The sequence below is a fragment of the Natrix helvetica genome (genome assembly GCF_964273705.1).
Source record: "Natrix helvetica genome assembly, chromosome: 2".
Taxonomy (NCBI): domain Eukaryota; kingdom Metazoa; phylum Chordata; class Lepidosauria; order Squamata; family Natricidae; genus Natrix; species Natrix helvetica.
The window spans coordinates 286,599,800-286,608,415 of NC_138552.1; the positions used below are offsets into that span (position 1 = coordinate 286,599,800).

Genomic DNA, 8,616 nt, shown 5'->3' on the forward strand with positions numbered 1-8,616 from the left:
TATCCCCCATCCTCTGCTTAATAATCCACAAGTTTGTTTAACAATTGCATTGGAAACAGCAGGGATAGAGGGTCACAAGCGTGGGGGAGTCACCTGGATGCTTCACTTAACAGCCAGCATGACTTTTAACTGTAATGGAGAGACTCCATTATGGTCGTGAGTCCTGGATCACTTGTATTTGTTAGACGCATCTTTGCTCATTTGATGTAGATTCTTTACACTCTAGAAAAATGGCAAGAATCTGCAAGAAGTCAAAATTGCTTGGACTGATCCCAGCTTCCCTCTGTTTTTGCCATTGCAGTGACGATATCTATGGCTTTAAGTATGGAAAAAAGAGCCGGGCCAAGAAAATGTCAACATGTTACTTTTCAATTTTACAGCTCATGGTGGCTTTTCGACAGTATCTGATGGCAAATTTGCAACAGGATAGTTTCCTCTCGTACCACTAGATTGCTTTTCAAACATCCAACAAAGGCACACCGTATATACTGAGAAAAACAGAAAGGAAAGGGACAAAATTTCTGTTCCTTTTTTGTTTGGTTGCCATCACTGAGGTCAGTTAGATCTGCCGCCTGGACCAAATTCCCAAACAGAAGGGACACGAGGGGGTGAGGATGGGACAATGAGGATACAGTACTAAACACTGTGAAGTTCCAGAGTTTTCTGGAAATTGATTAATTTTTAGTTTGGGGTGGAATTGCATAATACAGAATCTTATAGATATAGTTTTTACATTTAAAACAATACAATGCCGCGGAGTCGGAGTGATCATATATTCACATTATGTACAGCTAGTTTCTACCATTAACAGTTATTCTACTTAATACATTGTCTGTCCTTCTGTTCGATCACAATATATACATTTGTTCCAGTCTTGTCAACTTAACTTATACCAGTCATAAAATCTATTCCATACCTGAAAATATTCTGATTCCCCTTTATTTTTAAGTTCCAAAGTGAGCCTATCTGCTTCTGCACAGGCCAATGTGATGGTGTATTTTCTTTTTTCCAATGCTGTGCATAGGTTATGCACGCTGCAGTCAGTATATGTATAATTAGATAGAGTGTATCTTTCTTAAACCCCTCCGGTATTATTCCTAGGAGAAAAGTTTCTGGTTTAAACATAATTTGTTCTCCCACCATTTGTTCTAACCATGATTGGATCATTTTCCAATATTTTTTTGCCTCATTGCACATCCACCACATATGGTAGAAAGTGCCTGGTGTTTTTTTACACTTCCAACAATTTGGGGCCACATTTTTGAACATTTTAGAAAGTCGTGCTGGCGGGAGATGCCATCTGTAGAACATCTTGTAAAGGTTTTCTTTATACGCCGTAGCCAATGTTAATTTCTGATTAAGTATCCAAAGTTTTTCCCACTTAGCCAATTCCACATTGTAACCAAAAATTTTCGCCCAGGCGACCATGGTTTCTTTGACATGTTCTTCCTCTAGTTTATATTCCAACAAAAATCTATACAGCACTTTGATCAGTCTGTTTTCTGTTTGCATAATACAGAATCTTAATAAGTAAAAGATCAGAAATGGATTTCTGAATAAATCATTGCAATCCGTACAGGGACTCCTAGACTTACGACCATTGCTTTAACAACAGTTTGTCAGTTGCCTATGATGACTGGGAAATTCAAGCAATTGACTTGAGGTTGTCTGTTTCTTGTTTTGAAAATAGACTCAATTCCCCTTTCCCCTTTCCTGGCATGTGTTTTCACTTAGTTATTTTTACTTATTTTTTCCACCATGATGTTGGTGGAGCCAGGTTTTCATTCATTTGTTCATTCATTTTGGGATGGGCAGAAGATGGACTGATTCATTTCACTCTTCAACCCGATTTCCCAGCAAATTACATAGGTCAGTTGAAAATTTCTGGGCAAGCATCTTAACTTTCCTAGCAGAATCTGGTTTGGGGCATCCCCTGATACTTTGGATGTGCCTTCAGTAGCTCTTCTTCTCTAGGAATTATTTATTCCAATTTCCTTGTTGCAGTACAAATATTTTTTAAAAAAAAAATCATCAGCAGGCCTTTATCTCGAGGCTGTCCACTTAGCTGGGTTCTCCAATGCCATTTCTTTTTAAACATTTTAGAGCTGCCCTTTGTTTTGCCATCTCAGGATACTCAGGAAATGTGCAGATTCTTTGCAGGCAGCCGGTGGCAAACCACCAACATTTTAATTTGAAGAAACAAAAGAAAAATGTTGTCAAATAAATTGGTGAAGTATGGAAGGCGATCAAACGCTGAATCCATAAAAATAAGTTTTTCCTTCAGAAGCCCTACATATTTTCATGGAAGTGATTTCATAAAATTGGAGTTTTAGTCTCAAGCATTTTTCCGGGGTGGGGAGGGGCAGCCCTTTAGCCCTTTTTGCTCCCTCAAATCCTCAATCAATCTCAGTTGCAGAATTGTGAAAATCAGAAGCATCTTTTCTCAACCAGAAATGCAAGCATATATAAGCCTCAAAATAAGTGTTAATTCAATTTCTTATAAAAAGCAAAAAAATCACTAGGTATCAGCTAGCAAGTTTTCAGACTTCTAATAAAATTTGTTAGTTTGAAAAGGTGCTAGCAGATTCCTTCTAATTTTGGGCTACCAAAAACAAAAACAAACACCATTCTCCTTAAGAATGTTAAATTTGATTCCAATCCAGATGTTGGGAGCAATTTAAGTAAGTATGTAACTATGCAAATGATTAAATTCAGGTTTAGCAAACATTTGGATGGAATGGATAATCCTCATGAATGGTCCATTGAATTGAGATGTTATTACACGATCATGATCATGAGATTTAACGGAGACCATTGTCAGATGAGGGTGTAATGACATCCGTTTTTGACACCCTTGGGTATTGTCCTAAAGTGCTTTTCAAAAGGCAACCAGACTTTCTTGGGTGCTTTTTTCCTTGAAAACGTTTTGTTTCTCATCCTAAAGTTTCTTTCAAACTTGGATGAGAAGTGAAACATTTTCAATGGAACCCCCCCCCCCTAAGAAAGTCCAATTGCCTCTTGAAAAAAAAGTACCTTTGGGACAACTGTGACCTGGCTGACTGAGAATCACCATTGCGGTATTTCCCGGGTCTCCTCCGGGGGTGACCGCATCAAGGCGGGACCACTCAGGGGGGAATGAAGACAAACGCACGGTTTTCCTCGGAGCGAGTGGGCCCAGAATGAATTCTGGACCCCCCTTTTATTAGCAGCATATGCGGAAACAAAAGCATTCTGAATTATCATTGGTTACATACAATACATTTGCCTGTCGCTCAAGCGGTGCTTTTTGGTGTTAGTATCTTATCAGCTTGGACTGTGTGTTCCCTAGGCTGCTTTAGCCTGGAAAGTCTCTGTTATGCATTGTTCTATTTTGCAGACACAGCTTTCTAGATGGGGTCCTCCCAGTGGGCATCCAGCTCAACCCGCATTCAATACTCAATTTATTTCAGTCCCAAATTCCGTATATGTGTTCCAATCAGGAAAACTGATCTGCACACACACCATGGCGACCTCATTCCCACACACCATAGATAAGACACTCTCTGGTCTTATTCTCTGTTGAACTCTAGAAAAATGCCAATCTATGCCACCACCACACAGTTTTTCTTATTACTCTCCAGCTTTGCTTTATCTGAATAAAGTCTTTGGCTATTTATAAAATCATGTTCATAAAATCTACTCGAAACGACCCTCTTCCAGATTTCTAGAACCAGGCAAGTACAAAAACAAATCAAAATTTCACTTAAAACACCAAATGATCAGACAGAAAAGAAGACAAGGAAGGCATAGCCACTTTAAAAATCATCCCTGACTATTCTCTAGGAGATTTTCTTCTGAGATGATCAGTGATATAATTCTATGAAGATGCAATCCACTTGTCTAGCAGTCTCTAAAGTTGGACTTCCAAGCAGATGGTTGGGATTCTAACATTAATAACTTCTTTCTCCCTTCTTGCTTTTTTTAGCCTGCTAATTCGTTCCCTGAATTTGTATTGCAGCATCTTCATCAGACAGCTTGGATCCTTCCCCAAAAGGAGCCTCTGTGCCAAATCAGCTTTGTTCCTCTTAGGATAAGGAATTGCAGCAGAGGATGGCCCCAAAGCGAAAGGGAAAAAATGGGATATGCTCAACAGGCTTGAGCAGGTTGGTTCAAGATCCAATTATTTTATTTTGGTTTGGTCCTTTGAGTGGGTGTTAAGTCCTGGCGACTGTGGGTTTCTTGGCAACATTTCAGAAGTGCTTTGCCACTTTATAATACCACTTTATAATGCCTTGGTAAGGCCACACTTGGAAAACTGCATTCAGTTCTGGTCGCCACGATGTAAAAAAGATGTGGAGACTCTAGAAAGAGTGCAGAGAAGAGCAACAAAGATGATTAGGGGACTGGAGACTAAAACATATGAAGAACGGTTGCAGGAACTGGGTATGTTTAGCTTAAGAGAAAGAAGGACTAGGGGAGACATGATAGCAGTGTTCCAATATCTCAGGGGCTGCCACAAAGAAGAGGGAGTCAAACTGTTCTCCAAGGCACCTGAGGGCAGAACAAGAAGCAATGGGTGGAAACTGATCAAGGAGAGAAGCAACTTAGAATTGAGGAGAAATTTCCTGACAGTTAGAACAATTAATCAGTGGAACAGAAGTTGCCTCCAGAAGTTGTGAATGCCCCAACACTGCAAGTCTTTAAGAAGATGTTGGATAGCTATTTGTCTGAAACGGTATAGGGTTTCCTGCCTAGGCAGGGGGTTGGACTAGAAGACCTCCAAGGTCCTTTCCAACTCTACTATTGTATTATTGTATTGCTATTGCTGGCATCCCAGGGCTGAAAGGGAGTGACTGGCCCAAAGTCTCCTAGCTGGCTTTGTGTTTGAAGTGGGACTAGAACTTTCTGGCCCGGTGGTTTAAGCACTGTACTAAACTCTTCCATTGCCCTTACTCTTCACTCCTACCCAAAAAAGTCCCTGCAGTTTTCTTGGCAAGTGTCCATGGAGATTCTCAGTTATCCAGGTCTTGGTTGTCCCAAAGGTGCTTTTATTTTTCAAGAGGCAACTGGACTTTCTGGTTTTTCTTTGAAGATGTTTCGCTTCACATCCAAGAAGCTTCTTCAGCTCTGAATAAGCTTCTTGGATGTGAAGCAAAATGTCTTCAAAGAAAAACCAGAAATCCAGTTGCCTCTTGGAAAAAAAAAAAGCACCTTTGGGATTTTCTTGGCAAGATTTTTCAGAATTGGTTTGCCATTGACTTTGCTCCTAAGGCAGGACTAGAATTCATGATCTCCCGGTTTCTAGACTAATGCTTTAACAACTACGCCGGATTGGCTCTCCTGAAGTTAGGTTTCCATGTGAAATTTATCTCCTATGTCAAATTGGCTCTCTATTACTTCACATAGTATACAAGCATATGAACTACCATATTTTTCAGAGTTTAAGACACACTTTCCCCCCCTAAAAGAGGGTGAAAATTTGGGTGTGTCTTATACACCGAATGTAGTCCTGCCCACCTGCCGGCCCCCACCATTTGGTCTCTGCCTCCCAGCAACTTACCTCCTAACAGCAAACAGCCTGTTTCAGCTTCAGCACAGCCTGATTAGCACAAGCAGCTGATTATTGGTTGGATCGGCCTCCTGACCATCAGCTGTTTCAGGCTGTATGGATTGCCATTGCCTATTGCCGCCTCCGTGTGCCCCGTTTTCAGCCTCTGTGTGCCCCATTTTCCACCCATTCCGATTCCCGTCGCCCAGAACAGGCAGATCCAACCGACAATCATCTGATTGTGCTAATCAGACTGTGCTGAAATTGAAACTGAAACACTCTGTTTGCTGCAAGAAGGCAAATTGCTGGGATGCAGAGGCAGATTTTCTTTCCTCCCCAAAAGCTAGTTGCGTCTTATACTTCAGAGCATCTTATACTCCGAAAAATACGGTGTATATATAATAGATATGAAGCAGATATAAAATTGAGAACTTGCAACATTCAATAATAAGTGAAAGGGACTGTGTGGCCAAGCCAATAGCTTAAGCAGAGATTGTTAAATTAGAGTTAAATCAGAAATGGGGTACCATTGCCCCTCTAAATATTAGATTTCATTACTTAACAGCTCCTGACCCAGTTGGCCAAGGATAATTGGAAGCAGAGTCCAATAACCTCTGGAAAGTCACAAATTGTCTAGTCGCATGTCAGATTAACTGGTCACTGTGGGATAACCAGGCATACCATGGTTTGAGGGGCAGCAATTTTGTGGACAGAGTGGGCTGCGCATTCTTTCAACAGAAGGGCCACACTCTAAAAAGTGAATGAGGCCAGGAGAAAAAGTAAGTAGGAAAAAAAATGCTTCCAACTGAATTAAAAATGTCACTGCAATACAATGATAGTACTGCAATTATATTCAGACATTTATTTTCTTCTTTATGTTATTCTAATACAATACAATAGTAGAGTTGGATGGGACCTTGGAGGTCTTCTAGTCCAACCCCCTGCCTAGGCAGGAAACCCTATACCGTATTTTATGTTAAAAATTATTTTCTCATCGTTACATCATCACTCCTCTCTACAGGATCTGATTTGGAGGAAGAGAAAATTCAGCAGAGTCTTGGAAATTCCCTCATTAGTAAGATGCCGGTGAGTTTTAGAAAAAAAAAAGACATAAACTAACTTAACTATTTTGTGCTGGCTTATATAATGGCAATAAAGCTGTGTTGCTAAACATCCTGCCTGTTTGCGAGGAAAGCCAAAAATGACTCATTTGTCACTCTAAAAAGTAAGGGACTCCCCACCTATCTTTGCTTCCTTTAAAGAGGGTATAAAATGCAATTGACTTTGTTTTATGGTCCAATGAGTGGGTGAATATTCAGAGAGAGGAACCTCCTGGCTACAAAGGTCTTGCAAAAGACAGGTTAAAATAAAAGAAAGAAAAAAGTTTAAGGTAAGATCATTTTCTCCTGCCAGCTGTGTGAAAAGGAATGTTGAAATCGTTGCCTCTGTGGGGCAGCAGAGGCTTCTCAAGTTGGATCAGTGTAGTAGATATTTTGGCTGAGAGAAGTAATTGGCCAATATTGTCTCCGGCTAACGTGCAAGAGAAAGAAGACTGATGCTTGCTTAAGAAACATGCACATTCCTGGCACGGTTTTTGTCTGTCAGGTTTTGTATGGCAACAGGAAACTCCGGAAGGTTTTAGGAACCCAGCCAGGTAGTCTTCCAAAGTGATTTTTAAAAATCTGATCCGGGCAGCAGCAGGAACTGATTCAAGAGCTCTGGATCTGAAATCTGCAACAGGGGAATGATGCTGAGGTGTGCGTCCCACTGAGTTTCTGGTAAGTTCATGGGAAATTGCAACTTTCCTAGGACTTCCCTTGCTCTTGGCACCATCTTCAAATTGATTGGAATTTTGTGCAAGTTGAGTGCGGGCAATTTTAATGCCTGGGGATGAGGGGAATGTCTTACAAGTTGGTCGAAAAGCAGCCCTTGGAGTAAGCTCTTTAAACAAATGATTGCAATGCCTTTTATAAATTTAGAAACACCAGATTCCTTTATACGAGTCCCTCAAAAAGCAATCTACTTCACTTTCGTCAAATGAAATGGAACGACGACCATTATTTTGAGATTCATAAATATAGCATGGCATTTAATGTTATCTTTCAAGAGATTTTTTTTTTTAACAAACTCATTTTGGATTCAGCCCTGCTCAAATACATTCTTATCGACTAATTTTTTAAAAAAAAACCAAAGGCATATAGATTTTATGAATTTATTTTATTTATTACATTTATATACTGCCCATCTTGTTATTTAGGATGAAGCTGGGAAGCTAATATAGATGTGCGTTATAACTCCACAGCCTGCATTAAAGAAAAGATTGTTCAATATTTTACATTTACAACTGGCAATTGGTGGTATTTAGGATGAGTATTTAATGCATTAAGATGGAAGGTCCCTGTTTAGATTTGTAGCCGTCTCTATTTAGGGAGGTTTATTCACTTATAAATAGGAGATTTGGCGTTGCAACTTAAATTTTGTCCATTAGTAGCAAAATGGCTTAAAATGCTTCCTTGTGCTCTGATGGGTGTGTGTACATATACATATAAACCAGGATCCCCTAGAGACAATTGTGATGTATGGTTTAGAAAGTTAGGTCAGTGGTTTTGGAGCAGTGTTTCTCTCTTAGCCCAACCAATCTCACAGGGTTGTTGTGGGAAAAATAGGTGGAGGGAGGGAATATTAGCTATATTTGTTACCTTGAGTTATTGTGGGATAAAAATAAATAAAATTAATATAGATACATAGATAAAAGGCAGACAGATAACTTTTCCCATTTAAAATTTGATTAAATATTACCTAATTATCATTCATGTCCATGTTGCATGCTCCCCAGTTTTTACATGACATTGCAAAATAATGGCGTTTCTTAATTCTGTTTTAATGGAAGGAAGCCGAGAATGAAAGTTTCATCCCATTTTGCAGAGAATGAGAGCCAACTGCTTAAAGGTTAAAAGTATAGTAATGCCCCTTTGAGTTTATTTATCAAACTTGTGTGAGTTTAGTTAGTGGCATAGATATGTCTGTGTGCTTTTTTTTCCTTTTTTCCTTTTTTTTTGCACGTATGGAAATGGTTTAGCACTGTCTTC

At 39.6% G+C, this 8,616-nt stretch overlaps 1 protein-coding gene across 3 annotated transcripts in view; it reads left to right on the forward strand.

Moving 5' to 3' along the window:
* Positions 1-4,083: 4,083 nt before the first annotated feature.
* NOS2 (nitric oxide synthase 2) overlaps positions 4,084-8,616 on the forward strand; it is a 50,851-nt gene continuing 46,318 nt past the window's right edge. For all 3 annotated transcript variants that reach the window (XR_014174639.1, XM_081944346.1, XM_081944347.1), the window contains exons 1-2: positions 4,084-4,142; positions 6,549-6,613. The gene's annotated coding sequence lies outside the window, so the exon portion shown is untranslated. The remainder of the gene's footprint in view (positions 4,143-6,548; positions 6,614-8,616) is intronic.